Below are 18,701 nucleotides of genomic sequence, written 5' to 3' on the forward strand. Positions count from 1 at the left end.
AGCATTTTTATAATTCAAATTGCAATGATTGTGAGCTGCTCCTCTAAATTTTCCTCTTAAATAACAATGATCACGAACTCGTTTTTGGTTATCTTGAAAATGTTGTTTGCAAATATGACATCTTCTTGCCGTTTTGAATGTGTGTTCATTAATAAATGATAAATCCATTTTTATTGCATTATTATATATCTTTTCTAACTCAATCACTAGGGACTTCAATTGCTTTATAAATCATATTGCTGGTGATTCGTCTTCATTTAATTTTTTTCTATATGACTTATATATCGACTTACTATCATCATAACGGCATTTTACATATAATCCAATGCTATAGGCTTCATGTTCTTGGAAACTATGTCTCTTAACATTGAGATTTCTAGTCGGATCTTCTATAGGTTTTAACAGACATTCAAAATCAGCGTATATAATAAATGGAACTTCCTCTTTATGCTTAAAATTTTTAAATTCTAAAGTAGCATCGTCAGGTAAATTAATCCGACACTTACTTATTTTGGAACAGTCAACTTCATGAGATTTCAAATTTTCCTCGTTAGTAAAATAATGAAGGCAATGTTCGCAAAGATAAATTTTTGCAGTATGTTGAGTAACTTGTCTACAAAGGAGAGCAGATAAAATTTAATCCATACGTAGTGAGTTTCTAATTTGAATTTTTCATCATCTATTGATATACGTGGTCTATTAGTATCATTTTGATCAAAATATTCGTTTTGTATTAAGAGTAAGTTCACATGTTTAGTTTGCTTTAATTTCGTTATATAGCATGGTGAGACTTCATATTTCGGTCCATATTTTTTTAGTATATTGTGACGAGAACAAGCAGTACGCTTGCTCCTCGTCTGCCCTCCTTCTCTCTTTCTCTCTTATCGCTCGGCATGGCGACGTGGTCAGCGTTCGGCGCATATATTTATTGCGCCTAACCACTGACCTTTATATTTTTCCAGCCGCCGAAGATTACCGAGCAAGGTTGAGAGCGCCCGAAGAAGCAAGAGCGCAGCGACTATGAGACAGAGAGAGACAGACAGAGAGAGAGAGAGAGAGAGAAAGTTAGCGAGCATGCTAGAGTGTGCGTCTATGCACGCACTATGCAGGTTTGGGCCGGCGTGTGACGCGCGACCAATTAGCGCTTTTGTCGCACGCCGCCTAATGAGTGGGCTTGGTGGAAGAGCCCGGCCAGAGCGTGAACGCTGACCATGCGTCAAGTCGCGTGAGCTAGTTCCCGGAAGAAAGTTAAGGAGAGAAGTTGGAAGTAGCAGCGCAATGAGAGCAGAAGAAGTACGTGCAGGAGTGACCAGACCAGGGCGAGACGAGGCAACGTGTGGCGACAACACCTGCAGCAGGGCATTCAGTGTCGCCCTCGCCACCGTGCACGGCATGACTTCTAGTGGTTTCACCACGGGCTACGCCGAGGAAGACGTCCAGCCAGCGGCCAGGTCAACTCCCCGTTGCCGGCTCATCGCCAAAGACAAAGGTCAGGTTATCTCTCTCTCCCGGTATTTCTCTCTCTCATGGTGATGAGGTAGAGAGGTTTCGACGTATTCTTTTCTTTGTAAGAAGGCAAATGGTCAAGGCGATTTAGTCGCCGGGCCATTCATTCTCCCGCGTTAGTTTAAGTTGTTCTGTACATGTGCGCGTGATGTAAACTTTATTATAACCGATTTTGTATTTGTTTGTCTGAATAGATTTAAGTTGTATGTTCTAATTAAGGAAAATTATTTATTCTCTCGACCTATTCTCTCGTTCCCCGATTGTTAAAGAGCGAAAGTGCCTCTCCCCTTAATAAATTGGTGACGTCAGTGCCGAATAAGGCGCTGCCCTCGTTACATGGCATCCCTTGTGGGGAAATTAACAATCGGGTAATAATAGAGAGAAATGGTCGAGCGTTAATGGTTTTTTTTTTTTTGAAGGGAAAAATAATTTGTTAGCTAAGGGCAAAACGCGCGTGCTATGAACTTTTTTTAGAAGGAATTTCGTCGTTGTTCTCTCGGATTGTTTTGTTTTGGGCCTACCGGCGACCTTTTCTTATCGGGGAGTCGGGTAGCCGCGCGTGCATCATTGAGCCGTTCGAGCGCTAGAGTTCGACACATTTTAAGTTTCCTATTTCTTAGAAAGTAAAACTTTGCCTTGCTGTTTTGTTTTGTTTTGTGATATTTTCTAGTAAGTGGACACATGTATATATTTACGGTTTCTTTCTTTGGCTTATGCAAGGCGATTCCTCGCCGGCTCAGAGCCTAGAAAGAATCGATCTTATTTTTTGGCAGTAGTGTCGAATTACATAGATCGTGGTTGAGTCACGTTCGTTCTTGTAGCTCGCATTTCAGTCTCTTAAAAAAATTTAATTTTCCAGACGCAAAATGTCATTAGCGTGTAGAGACAGAATCGTCTTACGCAGAATATTACGCGATGCGCACGCGAAAAGATTAAAACGTAAAAATTGACTCAACAGAGCCGGTCGTTCTGTTAGAGTTGATGCGCTATCGCGGATTGACTTTGTGCGGCGATTTAGAAGAGTTACGGGACAGGTATTTTCGATTTATGTTGGTGAAAGAACGACCAGATTTACGGCCGCCGTTGCATTCTAATGATTTCGCGTCGGGCCAAATCCCGAACTTGCCATGCGACGAGCAGTAAGAAACAGCGGCGGACAGGGCGCAGAGCGCAGATCTTGGCGATGAGTTCGCGACGGCTGTGACGCCCTTGGCGACTGACTTAACGCGCGCGAGAAAGCAGGCGACGCAGGTAACTGCTGGTGTTGCCGCTCCTCGCGAGCGGGTTCGGTCGCCGGGCGAGAGCGCAGCCGCGCCGGTTAACGAAAACGCGTTGCCTCCGGCGACATACCTGCCGTCGGTTAGCGCGACCGGACGCGCTCGCGAGCAAGAAGCCAGAGATCGGGGCGAATGTAACACTGGGGCGCTAAGCCAAATCTGGGGAGCTTTAACTGCTGTTCCGCGTTGGATTTATAGGCGCGAGGTTAGACAGGGCATCACGGATGGTGCGAATGCAGTTTTCAGGGTCGAAAGAGAAGCGATGCACAGTAGGTCGGCCCAGGCCGAGCCGCAGGCTTCAATGCCGTCTCAGGCCAGGCCGTCCGGCAACCGTGCGGCGCTAAACGTGCCCACAGCTGGAACTGAGCAATCGACACATGCGAGCGCATCAATTAATAGAGCAGGTAGTGCGCTTATCAGCACTGATTTAAGCAAATCAGTGAGCACAAGGTACCAAGCGCCAAGGATAAATTCGTGGGTGGAAAATTGGGAACGCGAAGTACAAACTGCTATTAAAGATGAAGCGCGAATACCAGCTCTGTCGAATAAAGGCTCGGTAATAGAGAGAGAAAGTGTAATTAGTGTAAGGCGACCTAGGCTAAAGCAAGTAAAAAAAGATAGAGAGCGTTAGTACGAGCGATACATGCTCGAATTTTTCGGATACAGATAGTGATGAGAGCCGTCGAAAAAGAAATCGCAGCAAAAGAAAAGTTAGGTAAAAAGGGGCGCAAAACAGGAAGGCGAAGCTGCTGCGGCCGCGGCAAGCCAACCTGCAAGAGAAGCCGCGCCGGCTCAATTGAGTGCGCAGGCTTCGTTAGCCTCGACTGCAAATGCAGCCCCTAGCTTGATTCCACAACAACGCGATCAGAATAGTGGCGCGTCTAGGAATATTTCTAATAGACCATTCACAGGGGCATGTTTTAATTGCAACGCGATAGGAGACAGAAGGGCGCAATGCCCGGTGGCTCGAGTCAACCCACTGGTTGTCTGTTACAAATGTCGGCAACAGGGACATTATGCCAATAGTTGCCCGACTCGATCTACTGAGCGCGCGCCGACGTGTCAGGTCTGTGGTACGGTTGGTTTCGTTTTTAGAGATTGCCCTACTTGTAATCAGGCCAGGCAGGGAAACATCTTGGCGGGAGCCGTCGACCGCTCGACAACTCCTGCCTAAGATGGATCGAGCGGGCCCTTCAGGTAGAGAGAGTGCTTTGCGCAAGAGGCAAGGGTACCGTGGTTGAGGCGAGAAAGGAAGGCGCGAACAAGGCAAAAATTGCCAGTTCTTCGCATCTTTTCTCGGATAGCATATTCGATAAGCGTGAAAATGAGGATGTGAAAGTCAAGTGTGCATCTAGAGTAGAAGGTAAGAGTTTAGCAGAGGATAGAAATGAGATTGTAGATTCGAGAGGTTTGCGAAATAGAGTAGGGAAAGTTGCGTTTGAGAGTGAGCTGCCGAGTTTGACTTTAGACAGGAACCGGGTGCAGAGTAGCGTAGCCGCAGATTTCCCCAGTAAGACCAGCAATGGTCCCGAACAGGTAAATTCTCGCGACTCGGTACAGGAAGGCGCAGAAGGTTTATGAATAGTCAAAATGCTAAAATACAGAAAGTTTTACCAGACACAAATGCGCGAGATGCGATCGATCATGGTAGAAATTCTTTGGCGGGTAGTTCGCTCGAGAAGTGCCTAGCGAGGCAAAGTGAGTTGCCGTCGCTGCGCATGAAAGCGAGAGAGACAGGTTCGAGTATTTCGCCCACGGTTGGGCAGGCTTCGAAAAAGGCCGTTGCTTTAGGAAATCAGGGTGAACCTGTGAAAGAATCTGTTGGTAAGGAAACGAGCTCAGGCGCTGCGCTCCCGTCGGAGCGGGCTGCGACAAAGGTCATGGTCACGCGCGATAGAAGTGGGCTTGTTGATAGCAAGGTTTTGTTGTTTGGACGTTCGGTCGTCGGTGCCGACACACCTTCCGTTTTAGTGAGGGGAGGGTCTGAGTGGAACTCAGAAATCCCGAAGAAAACGGCAGATGAATCACATGCAGCGTTAGTCGCAGTAGTAGAGAATAGGTTCTTTATTAAGGTCGACATAGGCGGGCAAGTCTATTCAGCGCTGCTAGATTCAGGTGCACAGGTATCAGTGGTAGGGCCGAATCTTGGCTTACGGTTTAAGGACCGGTTAAGGCCGCCTACGATATTAGTACAGGGTATCTCAGGTGAGAAACCGCGAACGTGGGGGGACTTAAAGCTAAGTATGGAAATTGGTGGCAGGACTGATTGGTTGATTGCGACGGTAGTATCTACACTTAGGCACGACTTGATTTTAGGTGCAGATTTTTGGAATAAATGGGATATTAATATCAACTACGGTAATCGCGCTTGGCGGGCATTTGACCAAGGCGATTGGTTTTAGTTAGCAGAGTAGGATAGTAGAGAAGTAGATGTTTACGCCGAATGCGCGGGTTTGAGTAAATACGAAAAGGCTTAGAAAGAGACAATCATGGCGCTTGTTTGCCGGATTGTCCCGGAACCTGGCGAATCACCAGCGGTCACCAGGGTTATCGAGCACATTATCGACGTAGGCGATGCGCGCCCGATAAAGACGCCGATGCGCCGAATGTCGCCTCCAATATTAGCATTCACGCAGGAAGAAACCATGCGGCTATGGAAGGCGAAAATAATTAGGCCATCGAATAGTCAATGGTGTAACGCGCCGGTGATCGTGCGTAAACAAGACGGTGATTATAGGTTTTGCCTCGATTTTAGACCTGTAAATAAGGTGACGAAAGTAGACGCGTATCCGATGCCTAGCATTGACGCTATTTTAGATAGGTTGCGCGGAGCGGTTTACCTGTCGAAAATAGATTTGCGAGCGGCGTTTTGGCAAATTCCGTTATCTGAAAATAGTAAACAATATACAGCGTTTGCGGTTCCAGGTTTAGGATTATGGGAATTCGAGCGAATGCCGTTTGGATTGGTTAACGTGCCGACTACTTTTACGCGCCTTATGGATGCACTTTTCGGTCCAAAGTATGAGCCGCATGTTTTCTGGTATCTTGTTGATCTGTTGGTGGTTAGTGCAGATTTTGAGAGCCATATGTTATGGTTAGAAAAGGTTTTGAAGAGATTGGTAAGTGTAGGACTAGAAACCAATTTAGAAAAGTCTGATTTTTTTTGCACTGAGGTAACCTACTTAGGGTACAGGTTAGACTGTGAGGGCTTGCGTCCGGATGGTGATAAGGTAAAGCCGATAGTTAAGTTGGATACAAAGGCATGGGAAGATAGGCTATTACGTTTGAATGCGTTGCGCGACTTAGTAGCCAAGCATATTGACGAAGCACAGGAAAAGCAAAAGAAGTACTACGATAAAGGTAGGCGACGAGCTCTTTTCCAAGTGGGTGATTTGGTTTGGCGCAAAGTGCATACGCTTTCGAATGCAGCGGCGGGCAAGAACGCGAAACTTGATCCGAAATATGACGGTCCGTTTAAAAGCGTTCTGGTAATCTCGCCCGAGACTTATGAATTGGCCACGAATAGCAAAAACATTGCACCACTAGAGTACATGTTTCGGAGATTAAGCGTTACATACCGCCACGGAAAGTAAACGCGTAATTTTTTTTTAACGAATATTTATTATTTTAGAGTTGGATTGCTATGATGGCGTGCGGGATTGGTCGATTCTTCGGTGTGAGAAGTTTGTTCACTTTGTTGTAAGGGTTTAAGTTTAGATTTTGGGGATGAAGAGTTTGCCCTTGGTTCTATCTGGGTGTTATCAGAATAAATTTAAGTTATAGAATAAGTTATGATTAAGAAATTAGTTAAGGTTATTATTTTGTTTAGCGTTTAGCGCTGGCTGCAAGTTGCCGGTCGAGAGAGGAGAAGGGGGAAGAGAGTCAGGCCGCAGTGAGCTTTGGCCTTGGGAGGGGGTGTGACGAGAGCAAGCAGTACGCTTGCTCCTCGTCTGCCCTCCTTCTCTCTCTCCCTCTTATCGCTCGGCATGGTGACGTGGTCAGCGTTCGGCGCATTTATTTATTGCGCCTAACCACTGGCCTTTATGTTTTTCCAGCCGCCGAAGATTACCGAGCAAGGTTGAGAGCGCCCGAAGAAGCAAGAGCGCAGCGACTATGAGACAGAGAGAGACAGAGAGAGAGAGAGAGAGAGAGACAGACAGACAGAGAGAGAGAGAGAGAGAGAGAGAGAGAGAGAGTTAGCGAGCATGCTAGAGTGCGCGTCTATGCACGCACTATGCAGGTTTGGGCCGGCGTGTGACGCGCGACCAATTAGCGCTTTTGTCGCACGCCGTCTAATGAGTGGGCTTGGTGGAAGAGCCCGGCCAGAGCGTGAACGCTGACCATGCGTCAAGTCGCGTGAGCTAGTTCCCGGAAGAAAGTTAAGGAGAGAAGTTGGAAGTAGCAGCGCAATGAGAGAAGAAGAAGTACGTGCAGGAGTGACCAGACCAGGGCGAGACGAGGCAACGTGTGGCAACAACACCTGCAGCAGAGCATTCAGTGTCGCCCTCGCCACCGTGCACGGCATGACTTCCAGTGGGTTCACCACGGGCTACGCCGAGGAAGACGTCCAGCCAGCGGCCAGGTCAACTCCCCGTTGCCGGCTCATCGCCAAAGACAAAGGTCAGGTTATCTCTCTCTCCCGGTATTTCTCTCTCTCATGGTGATGTGCGGCTGCGTAGGAACGATAGGTAGCCAGGCGATTACTTGCCGGCTACGCTCATCGTAATGCGGTAGAGAGGTTTCGACGTATTCTTTCCTTTGTAAGGAGGCAAATGGTCAAGGCGATTTAGTTGCCGGGCCATTCATCCTCCCGCGTTAGTTTAAGTTGTTCTGTACATGTGCGCGTGATGTAAATTTTATTATAACCGATTTTGTATTTGTTTGTCTGAATAGATTTAAGTTGTATGTTCTAATTAAGGAAAATTATTTATTCGTTCGACCTATCCTCTCGTTCCCCGATTGTTAAAGAGCGAAAGTGCCTCTCTTACTCTCCCCTTAATAAATTGGTGACGTCAGTGCCGAATAAGGCGCTGCCCTCGTTACAATATATAAATTTACACTTATATTATTCAACTTTTCAAATTTAGGTATACTTTTTTTTTTACAGGGAAGCTTATAGCATTCAAAATTCAGTTCACTCTCATAAGGCTTGTACTTAATTACTCTGTTTGGATTTCTTTGAACTAGATGAAGGCATGAAAGTATAGCCCATATAAAACATTCATTGTCTTCATTTTTAACATTAACACAGGCTTTTTTATTATCTATGCTTGACGGTAATGGTATATATGAGCATGGTTTAAATGGATTATACTTATTTATATTAATAGTGAGACCAACAATAGTTTTTAATGACCAGCCTGAGTCTCTTTCTTGAAATTCTTCGCTTTGTTTAAGTATAATATCTTTAACGTTATTTTGAAACCATCTATCAAGATCAGTAGTCTTATAAATGCAAATATTTTCTGTATTGAAATACTTTATTTGAATATCTTCTTTTTGATTTTTCTTTATGATAAATTGTGATGCCATTTCTGTATTTATTTTTAAGTTATTATGGATAGCAAGAAATTGAGGTATTTTAATTTGTAAAAGTTGATTTGCGGCAACTAGAAATGTTTTTATATCTAAATGATGTTGATTAACTATACAGACTGTACTAATTCGATTTTCAAAGGCTGAATGAATTGGTCTCCAAACAACTCCATCTCCTGGAATTTCATCCTGAATAGCTGTTAATGGATGTATACTTCCACCAACTTTTATAGTTTTACTTAAATTGATTTCAATAGAATTCAAATAACAAGCACAAGTTTGACATCTTTGTCGAATTGCTCTACTTAAATCAGATCATTTCATAAATTCATTAATTGAAATTATAGCATTAATTGTTAGATTTCTCCATCTAATACAATCGTCTATATCTAAATCGTCCGAATGATTATAAGCTTTCCTTAAATTTTTAATTGTTTCTTCAAAATAAGCGATAGAAGTCATGTTGTTAGTTATATAGTTTTTATTGTCTTGTAAAGTCACTTGTCTATAGTTGTATAAAGGATTATTATGATGAAAGGATGGAAAAGGTAGTGAACAGCTCTAAAATGAACTTGTTCTCAGTTAGTAATTAATATTGATTTGTTTAACAAATCAATAAGGATTCAACTAACTACTGAGGAACTACTTGCAAATGGAGTAAGGTAAGGCAAGCTTAGTTCGCAGGCTGTCTCGAGAGATTGCGCTCTTTTGCTGGGCCAAAGCGGTTTTTAAAGGTTAAGTGAGGGCGCTGCCAGCAAACTGAGGGCGCTGCCTAGAAAGTGAGGGCGCTGTAAGTAGTATATGGAAGGGATAGCTCAAACGAAAGAGTGGGGGGTGAATCGACCGTAGCCCCATCTAACTTATTAATTTAGTATTAAAGGGTTTATATAGATCTTCAGAATAAAAATATAGTCATTATTGCTTTGAGATATGATTCAGCTTACATATCATAGAGAATAATTGTATTTATACTCTAAGATGGACTATATTTTAGATATTCAAGGCTTTCAGAGTCCTAATAATATTTTTATTTGTAAGGAGTTTGCCTATTTACCAGTATATTCTAATACTTCATCTACAGTACTACTTTTTAAATCTCCATATCATTGGCTCAAACTGCCTATTGAATATCAGAGTTTTAATAAGTGGTTGAAATGACATCATCATGGTATTTATTTTTATTATCGTTAATTAACATTGATTTTATTTGAAATATTTAATATAATCAATTTTATAGGTATATTATGGAGAAATGGTATTTTACCATATAATTTTTTAAATTGTACTATTCGTAGTCATTTACATAATTGTAGAAATATTTATGTGAACGGATTACAAAAGAAGCAATGGCTCAAAAAAATTATTCCTGAAAAGTAGGTTCAAATAATATACGAGGTGTGTTCAAAAAATAACGAGAATTTTCGTTTTATGAAAAAAATATTTATTTATTCATCTACATTAATGTTGTCGCCTTCAAAGTAGTCCCCTTCGGATACAATACACTTATGCCAACGCTTTTTCCAATCCTCGAAACACTTTTGAAACTCGATCTTTGTAATAGCTTTTAGCTCTTTCAGCGATTCGCTTTTAATGTCATCTATGCTTGTAAAACGACGGCCTTTTAATGTTCTCTTTATTTTTGGAAATAGAAAAAAGTCACATGGAGCCATATCTGGCGAATATGGAGGCTGAGGCATCGTTACAGTTTCGTTTTTGGCCAAAAATTCACGAACAAGCAATGAAGTGTGAGCAGGCGCATTATCGTGGTGCAAAAGCCATGAATTGTTTTGCCACAAATCCGGGCGTTTTTTTCGGATTGCTTCACGCAAACGACGTTCAACTTGTAGGTAGTACTGCTTATTGATTGTTTGACCTTGTGGAAAGAATTCATAATGCACTATGCCATTAAAATCGAAGAACACAGTGAGCATAACCTTCACATTCGACCGCATTTGTCGAGCCTTTTTCGGTCTTGGCGATCCAGAATGCCTCCACTGGGACGATTGAGCCTTAGTTTCGACATCATATCCGTAAACCCATGTTTCGTCACCTGTTATAACACGTTTTAGTAGTTCTGCATCGTTATTGACTTCATTTAGCGACTCCTGAGCAACTTCCATTCGCCGCTGTTTTTGTTCGAAATTCAACAATTTTGGAACGAATTTTGCTGCCACACGTTTCATACCCAAAATATTCGAAAAAATTTGATGGCATGAGCCAACTGATATGCCAACATCATCAGCGATTTCTCTGATTGTGATTCGGCGATCGTTCATAACCATTTCTTTCACTTTTTTCACGTTTTCATCGGTTGTTGATGTGCTTGGGCGTCCGGGTCGTTCGTCATCTTCAACGTTTTCGTGGCCATCTTGGAAACGCTTATACCACTCATAAATCCTTGCTTTACTCATAGCAGACTCACTATGTGCCTTTGTTAACATTTGACAAACTTTACTACACTTTATTTCATTTTTTACGCAAAATTTAATACAAATTCTTTGATCCATTTTTTTTCACAAACGAAAATCGCCGAGCTCGAAAAACACGTCTAACGTTAGCGGCTGCCACTTAAAAAGTAAGCAATGAATATTGCTGAAAATTTTCATCGTACTTCAGGGGCATGTGTACCATGATAATAAAAAAAAATTTTATATAAGCGGACTCTCCAAACCCGCGAAATTTAAAAATTCTCGTTACTTTTTGAACACACCTCGTACAATAGTACAAAATTCTAAATTCGAATTTAATTAGTTTTTTTTTTTTTTTTAATTACAGAAATATTTTGGATATCGAAACTGAAATGAGATATCCGCGATTGGAAGATTTAAGTCTTAAATTTAAACTATCATGCATATATCATAGTCAAAATCGTGAGAATATAGTATGTGCTGCGGTAAATACACAAAAGATACACGATTGGATGATGGAAAGACAAAAACAAGCAAAATCGAAAGGGATCGACACAGTCGAAAGATTTACAGATGACTACAATTCATATAAAAATTCAACTGAATATTTAAAAATAGCTATGTCAGACACTGAACATCAAGATTATAGACAAAGTGTTCTCTACTCAATGTATAATTAAAAATAATAAATATTAAATAAATAATAAAAAAAATAATACTTATAATAATAATAATACTTATTAAATAATACTTATAATAATACTTATTTAAATAGTAAAATAATCATAACGATTGCAAGAAAAGGCTAACGGATAGAAATAAGGTTCTCTCCTAGCAGAGATGTTTAGGAGGAACATCTCAATGAGGTGTCAGTCTCTAGCATTCTCACGAAAACAGTTCCCTTCGTGGAGAGAGCACGCATTGATTATAGACAGCATACGCTCCCCTCCACGCACCATGGTCCATGCTTAGCTAGAGCGTAGGAGAGAGAGAGAAAGAGAGAGAGAGCGTACGTTTACTACTACTATAGTAGCACATCCCATCAGGCTAGAACTATAGACAGCATGCGCTCCCCTCCTCCTCCGCGCGCTGTGGTCCACGCTGAGTCAGAGCGTAGGAGAGAGAAAGAGAGAGCACGCATCCTCAAGTTAGAACTATAGACAGCATGCGCTCCCCCTCCTCCACACGCTCAGGCCCAATACCAAACGTATGCGTGTGTAGCTAATATACACAATATGCATCCTCTAAGGTACATGTGGTATTGGCTCTAGTGGTAGAGTGCTAGCCTGACAACCCAGAGGACTCCGGTTCGAATCTCCGGTCTGTCTCTTCATTTTTTTTTAAAATCATCGCTATTTTCTACTCGTTTCATTTTCAATAAAGCAAGTAAATTTTCAATAATATATATTTATAACTTTTTAAAAAAATACATTTAAATTTAATTAGACTGAAAGAGCTAGGTATAGGGTCCCTAGGAACTAGGAGCCCTAGTGACTAGGAGCCCTAGTGTTACGTCTTACAAGGCATCCTTTTTATAAAATGCACATTCGCGAAATTCAAAGCTACTAAACTATTCGCACGTCAGCAAAAGCTAACTAAACGCGAGGTAAATGACTCTCCGAAATTAAGCCTTACGACGCATCCTTTTTGTAACATATGCACATTCAAAACTGCTAAACTATTCACACGACAGCAAAAAGCTGTCGAAACACACTCCGAAACTAAGTCACCAAAACGCAAGAATTTATAATCGGTGAAAACAAAAATGTCACACAATATCGCAATACTGACCTGAAAAGAGCTATAAAAGATATAAAAAGCAATGAACAAATTACTCAGTCAGTTGATCAGTAGTCCGTCAGTCAGTCAATAAGTACCTGTAAGACTCAACTCCGTACACACCGGTCCGACAATTGGTGATCATTTTACTTAATAAACTCGCGACTGTTACAAAGTAATATCGTGCAAGTATTATTCAACAACCTATGCTATTCAATTCAACAAGCAGTTAGAGTCTGCTACACTCATACAATTCAACAAGCAGTTAGAGCCTGCTACATTTTATCAACAATTAAAAGCTACGATTATCAAGGTAGTACAATTATCAGACATACATTTCCATATACATTTATTATAAGTGAGACATATCCAACTACTAGTCAACATATTGGAACGTCTCATTCATTAGCTATTCGTAGTTGATGCACGAGACGTAACAATTGGTTCCGGTACGAAAAACACATTCGATTGAGATAAAGAAAATTATTTTGATACATATTAAAACTTAGTTCTTATTAATGAATTAACACGTCAAACGGAAAAGCGAAAACCGCGGATATACGAGTAGGTGTTGTATTACAGAAGTAAGCAGCACACGTCACTTCCTTTCATAGTGACCGAATTTCAAAATTGCAATTTTGCAAAATTGAGAAATTAAGACAACAGCAGAAATAATTTTCAGGTAGTAGGTCAAATACCATACGTCAAATACCATACGTATACCAAAAATTTCCTTTTTTCTTTTCTTTTTCCCTTTTTTTATATTATTTTTGCCATCACAATAAGTAATTGTGTTTCCATATACTTCTACCGTAATTTTTTGCTAACAATAATTTTTCTTATTTTATATATTTTCCCTGCTTCACTCTATTTTGATTTTGTCAAATTCCCTTTGTTTATTCCGTTTATTACAAAAATGCAATAAATGAGCAAGAAGTCCAGCACAACGAAGGACACATCATCCATAATTAGGAAACTTACGCGATCACAAATCGACAAGAATCCAAAATTAGAAGACCTTTTAGAAAAAGGACTGGATGAGATAGCTTTCAAAAAGAGTAACAAGCTACAAAGATCGCCGATTAAGACCAAGACCCAAGAAGAAATCGTAGGAAAAGAGAAAAACACACGAGCAATAAAGAAAATCATACCAACAGCTGACCAATTAGTTGATTTAACAGAAAAACAATCAAACAAAACCGACCACACTGATTCAGACAAATATTCACTATTAGACCAGACGTTTGACACATTTGACTCAGAAAAACACGATAGATATTCAGACATTGGAGGATTTTTAGGTGAATAAAGTCTAATATTAGGGACACCAAAAGATATATTATTCAGCATAAACACAAACGAAGAATCTGTCTACACAAAATACGCATTATCAAAAAACTCTGACGAACCTATTAACCAACAGCAGAACATCGAAGACTCAAAAAGAGATATTAGAAAAATAAACAAAACACAATACATAAACGAAAAGGAGAGTGAAAGAAACACTCAGCAAATTCAAAGACAAATTCAAGGAAACCAACGTATCACAAGCCCAGAAACAAACCCAATAAATATGGCAAATTCACACCCAATCAAATTATCACTCAAGGAATTGGTAAATTATGTTCCGGACTTCGATGGCAAAAATATGCCACCCGCAAAGTACATCAGGAGACTACGACGAATAAAAAATTTAGTAGATGACCAAGATGAAAACAATGTAGTAGAACTATTGAAAGTGAGAATGAAGGGAGAAGCAGAAGAAGCTATAGGAAACAGCTGTGTAGAAACAATAGACGAATTAATTACAGCAATACGAAGTCTATACCCAATTCAAGAAGACATACACGAACTGCGTGCTAGGATACGCAAAATAACACAAGGAACTACAGAATCAGTTATTCAATACACAAATAGATTATGTCAATTAGTATTAGAAATAAAAGAAATATACAGAATACAAGAAACAAATGAAATAGCCAGGAAGAATTTCTACGAAGAATTAGATGCGGACGCAGCAAAATGTTTTAAAAAAGGAATGCGAACGGAGATAAAATATGAACTGGGCAACGAGACAACATTACAAGAAATGTCCAAAAAAGCTATAGAAATTGAAAATGAGATAAATATTAGAAAAGCAACAGACAATGTGACAATTAATAACACATATGCCGAATACAATGATTATTATAACAGACCTGAACTACAAAAAAAAATCATGATATGTCAAATTTGCCATGACCCCGAACACGAAGCGCTATTTTGCCATTCTGCAGCATGTGTCTATTGTAAAGGATCAGATCACTTTTCTAATAATTGTAAAAATTCATTAGACAAAATCAATTTGATATGCAAATACTGCAGCTAAAAAGAACACTCAATAAGCGCTTGTCCACTGAACAAACGAAGAAATATTCATTGCCAATACTGTCAAGAATTAGGACATGAGGTAGGTCAATGCCCCTACATTGCCGACTACATAAAATGCTGGAAATGTGGAGAAACAGGACATGAAGCCATCAAGTGTAAAAATAAGATCACACAAAAGGTAAACAAATGCGATATTTGTGAAGAAGGAAGTCATTCAACGCAAGAATGCCCTGAGGTCTTTTGTAAAAAATGCAATAAAAAAGGTCACACTATCAAATTTTGCACAACAGGTAAAAATAGATCACCTTATAGAATATGCACCCTATGCCAAGAACAGGGACATGAAGAACAAGATTGTGAAGAAGCGCGAATATATTTCACAGAACAAAGAAACAAATCAAGTTACAAGTGCCAATTATGTGATCAATTAGGTCATACAGCAAAGTTCTGCAGAAAAATCGCGAATACACAACAATCTGCAAACCCTCAGCAAAATCAGCAAAACTATAACACCTACAATAGAAACCACAACAACGGCTACAGAAACAATTTTAACAATGATCAAAGAAAAAAATTCTGCGCTTATTGCAAAAATATAGGTCACACAGCAAGTGAATGTAGGAAACTACAAGCACTAAAAAATTATCCACCTCAAAATATTTCAATCACATACGAAGGTTGCAACGAAACAGGACATAACATAGATAACTGTGAAAAAATGAAAAGATTACAAGAAGAAAGAATATTTTGCAGAATCTGTAAAGGTGTCGGTCATACAACAGAACAATGTCGCAAACATGGGACAAACTCGGAAAACTCTGGAGCTCCTTTGGGAAGGAACGCCTAAAGAATGAGCAGACAATAAAAACGTTCCACGACAAAACACTCACTCTCCCAACACAAACAAAATATTACATAGATACATACAGCAAATTCAAAGAAAATATAAAGGAAATAGAGAGTACCATGCTACAGACAGATATAGCTAAAAATAGTACTGATATTAACCAACAAATTACAAATTACTGTACCAAAATATACATTGTCAAACTAAAAAACCTGCTCAAGTACGTAGAAATAGTTTAACCAAATTCGAATAACAAACTGCAACTACTAGTAGACAGTGGAGCACAACTAAATATTATCAAGAATAGCAGCATTCCACAAAAGCATTTAAATAGAAATGAACAAATATCTATATCAGGAATCACAGAAGACGCCATAAGAACAATAGGTTCAACACGAATGTACATTGCAGATGAACCATTTGATTTCCATGTAGCACCAGATAACTTTTCTATTCCTTACGATGGAATAATAGGAATAAATGCCTTATCCAAACACAAATTAAGATTAGATAGAGGTTACTTGGAAATAAATAATCAAAAAGTGCTATTAAAAGAAATCACTAGCAGAAATCAAACAAACACATTTACAGTACAAACATAAAAAAAAATTAATGAACATCATGACACATGGAAACCCATAGCATTTGATAAAAGATACATAGTAAGCAAAAATGATATCGAAACAAATACGATTACACACAGCAAAGAAGTATCAATACATAAAGATGTAATTCAAATCTTAAATATAATAAGTGACATACAAAAAGAAACGAAAAATAGTACGAATGATCAAATATATGGGAATCAAGAAACAAAAATATCTCAACCTAACTATAACTCAAGCTTGACACAATTTATTGGACATATTAATAAAGCCCTGGAAGACGAATCCAATGAAACCAAGGAGAACTATACTATTAATGATTATTCAAATTTTTGCGACACCTTGAGAGATAACGTTGCAGGAGAGATCGACAGAAAAAATGACGAAACTTCACATTTTGAATGATATAGAAAATAACTTCAAAAACATCAATGAAAAATTCACACCTAAAGAAACTAATTTAAAATCGACATATATATTTACAACTACGAACAAAGAAATTACACAAAAAGAGACACAAGAACATGAAATAACAATACGACGAAAGCAATTGATAGATACAATAAATTTAGAACACCTGACTCAACGAAAAAAAGAAAACATAAAAAATTTAATACTGTCATTTGAAGACATATGCTGGTTAGAAGGAGATAAACTTGGCCAATGCAACATAGAAGAACACGAAATTAATTTAACTGATGATAAACCAGTATATATTAAACAATTTCCTCTGCCATATACACTCAAGCAAATCGCATGTGATGAAACAAAGAAGCTAATTACAAATAACTTAATTAGACCCTCAACAAGTGCATTTAACGCGCCAGTATGGATTGTGCCAAAAAAGGGATTAACAAAAGACGGAAAAAAAATGGAGAATGGTGATAGATTATCGAAAATTGAATGCAAAAACTATTCCAGACCCATATCTTATACCTAACATATTGGAAATTTTCGACTGCATAGGAAAAAACAAAGTTTTCACCACCATCGATATGGTTTCTGGATTTCATCAACTAAAAATGAAAGAGTCAGATATACATAAAACGGCATTTAGTATCCCTGGCTTGGGACGTTTTGAATTCAAAGTATTACCTTTCGTACTAATAAACTCACCTAGAGTCTTCCAAAGAGCACTAACAAAAGTACTCGGAGACCTATTGGAAAAAGGCTTCTGCTACCTGTACATCGATGATATAATTATCGTTGCAAATACGGTTGAAGAACATAATGAAAGATTCAAACTCATAGCAGAAAAATTAAGAATAGCAGGATTAAAAATTGAAACGAGTAAATGCAAATTTTTCCAAAAGGAAGTAGAATTCTTAGGCCAAATTATAAGTAAAGAAGGTATCAAAACAGACTCAAAGAAAATAGAAGCAATAAAAAAATTTCCTATCCCAAAAACTATCAAAAATATCAGAGAATTTTTAGGCCTAACAAGCTATTACAGACGCTTTATTGGACACTTCTCACAAATAGCAAAACCTATCATAGATTTACTGCAAAAAGAACAACCATTTATTTGGACTGAAGAAAGACAAGAAGCTTTTGAAAAATTAAAAAACGCCCTATGCACAACTCCAGTTCTTCAATACCCAGATATGGAAAAACCATTCATCATTACAACAGATGCTTCAAACTACGCGCTGGGTTGTGTACTCTCTCAAGGAGAGATCGGTGATGACAGACCAATAGCATTCGCATCAAGAATCTTAAAATCAGCAGAAAAAAAATACCATACATACGAAAAAGAAGCACTTGGCATAGTATTCGCAATAAAAACATTTAAAAATTACATATATGGAAACAAATTTACCGTCGTTAGTGATCACAAACCATTGTTATCCTTCAGATCAGCAGACAACAATTCAAGAGTACAAAAATGGAGACTAAAACTGGCAGATTATGATTATGACATTATCTACAAACCTGGCAAAATAAATACAAATGCCGATGCACTATCACGAAATCCGATAGAAGATATAAAAATAAACGCAGTTACCAGAGCACAAAAAGCAAAACAAGAATCTAAAGAAAAAATAACAAATGAACAAGAAAAACAAGAGGAACAAATCAAAATAACAAGAAAACAAGACAAAGAAAAAGAAAATAGAAATAAAAATATTACACAAGCACAAGTACATATGGAAAATAACGAAAATACAACACAGAAACAACATAACATTTGATTTACGAAAAAACCCATCGAATCAAGAAAAGACAACATTATACATTTTATCGACAACAAACATCAATCATTAGATAACGCAACAGAAAGACTAATAAAAATCAAACAGATACAACCAGACAAAAATCTACAACCCCAGGAAATTGAAATAATACAGTCAAGAACAAAAAATATCTTCATAGC

General features: G+C 39.0%; 1 protein-coding gene across 1 annotated transcript in view; it reads right to left on the reverse strand.

Annotated features, from left to right (window-relative positions):
* Nucleotides 1-18,701, reverse strand: part of LOC131669338 (putative fatty acyl-CoA reductase CG5065) — a 759,403-nt gene that overhangs the window by 628,268 nt on the left and 112,434 nt on the right. The window lies entirely within an intron of this gene.

Source organism: Phymastichus coffea, unplaced genomic scaffold (assembly GCF_024137745.1).
Source record: "Phymastichus coffea isolate CEN01 unplaced genomic scaffold, Cenicafe_Pcof_1.1 PCOF00007, whole genome shotgun sequence".
NCBI lineage: Eukaryota > Metazoa > Arthropoda > Insecta > Hymenoptera > Eulophidae > Phymastichus > Phymastichus coffea.